This window comes from Andrographis paniculata, unplaced genomic scaffold (genome assembly GCF_009805555.1).
Source record: "Andrographis paniculata isolate CXL003 unplaced genomic scaffold, ASM980555v1 Contig87END, whole genome shotgun sequence".
NCBI classification, from domain to species: domain Eukaryota; kingdom Viridiplantae; phylum Streptophyta; class Magnoliopsida; order Lamiales; family Acanthaceae; genus Andrographis; species Andrographis paniculata.
In genome coordinates this window covers 1,373,166-1,374,957 of record NW_026137625.1, presented here as the reverse complement: position 1 = coordinate 1,374,957, position 1,792 = coordinate 1,373,166, and the positions used below count along the sequence as shown (strand labels likewise).

Here is a 1,792-nt window from a genome sequence, read left to right as displayed (position 1 = left end):
AGAAAATCACATAATCAATTTTAAACAATTTCGCATAGTTAATTGTTAAATTGAATTAGACTCTTCTAGTTCACAAGGCGGTTAGACTAGTAAATTCTTTGTGGCGTTACTAGGGTTCTAGTCTAACTAGGGAAGCAGTTGACGGGCGTACCTAGACTGTCAAGAAATTAAGGAAGAGTTGGTTATTAGGCGCGTTTCGGTAACTATAACTAATTTATTTAGAAACCAATAAAATCAAATATTTATCGATGATCAAATCCACTACCCAAATTGTCAATTTTATTCCTAGACTGGAAACTTGTTTTTATTGAATTTATCTTTTAGTTGTAGAGTTTTTAGTTTGTTATTTTATTTTTATTTCATACTTCCAAAATCCACTCTTTTATTATATTTATAAATCAAACAATAAAAAATAAAACCTTTTTAATTTCCTGAGGAGATGACCCTACTTCATCTATACTACGTTATTTTTATTGCAGAAGTAGGTTTGTTTTATTTTAAATTTTGCAGTGTGTGACAAACGCCTGTCAAATTTTGGCGCCGTTGCCGGGGAATTATAATGTGTTCAATTTATTTTTGGTTGTTTTATATTATTTTTAAAAATCTGACTTTTCTGGTTTATGCCGAGATCTGATCGCACAAGAAACTTGATTTTAGACCCGGAAATTGAGAAGACTACGCGTCGTTGAGAAAAAAAACTAGGGAGCGTCGCCAAAAAGATTTAGCTTTAGAATCATCTAGCAATTTTAGTTCTGACGAGATCGAGCTAGAAGAAGAGATGGATCAAAGGATATTAAGGGAGCTGACAACCCCTAACTTGACCCAGGAGCATCTCTGAATCACATACCCAATGGTAGACGGTAACAATGCTTTTGAATTAAAATAAAGACTAATACACTTGTTACATTCTTTCCATGGGTTGCCAGGAGAAGAGCCACATAAGCATCTTAAAAAATTTGATGTCGTCTGCACAAGTATCAAGCCACAATGAGTAACAAAAGATCAAATCAAGCTTCGTGTTTTTCCATTCTCACTGAAAGATGCCGCAAAAGATTGGCTATTCAATCTACATGCTAGAAGCGTCAACACATGGATTGACAAGAATTTGAAAGTTTCTTGAGAAGTACTTTCCTGCCTCACGAGCTGCGAACATAAGGAAAGAAATATGTGGGATTAAACAACAAACAAGGGAGTCTTTATTTGAGTATTGGGACCGATTTAATGTTTTAATTATGCGATTTCCTCAACATCAAATACCTGAACAATTACTAATTCAATATTTCTATGAAGGTTTGACTTCCATCGATAGGAGGATCATAGATGTAGAAAGTGGAGGAGCTTTGATGCACAAGACCCCTAGAGATGCGTAGGATCTACTGAATGACATGGCTATGAACTCGCAGAAGTTCGGCCTAAGAGACGTAGTAACAGTGAAAGAGGCAAGTGAGGTAAGTACTCTACAACAACAATTAAGTGAACTAACTTCAATTGTTCGACATATGGCTATAGGGAATGCACAAGTTAAGGCATGTGGAATATGCACTAGTACGGAACACCCTTCTGATGCATGTCCCACGATGACTCAAGGAGTGGATGTCAATGCTGCAGGATTCACCCCTAGAGTATACAACCCCTTCTCAAACACATATAATCCAGGATAGAGGGATCACTCCAATTTGAAGTATGGAAATCAACAAGCACACGTCGGAGGCCCTTCACAAGGATTCCACCCACCCAATCACAATAAAAAACCCCCTCAAACGGTTCCGAGTGATTCCTTAGAAGATATGAT

The 1,792-nt window shown here is 36.8% G+C and overlaps 1 non-coding gene across 1 annotated transcript; it reads right to left on the bottom strand.

Moving 5' to 3' along the window:
• Positions 1 to 1,148: 1,148 nt before the first annotated feature.
• LOC127242782 (small nucleolar RNA R71) lies at positions 1,149 to 1,255 on the bottom strand. The gene has a single exon (XR_007836885.1). It is a non-coding gene; the product is annotated as a small nucleolar RNA R71 (small nucleolar RNA).
• Between the last annotated feature and the right edge of the window lie 537 nt (positions 1,256 to 1,792).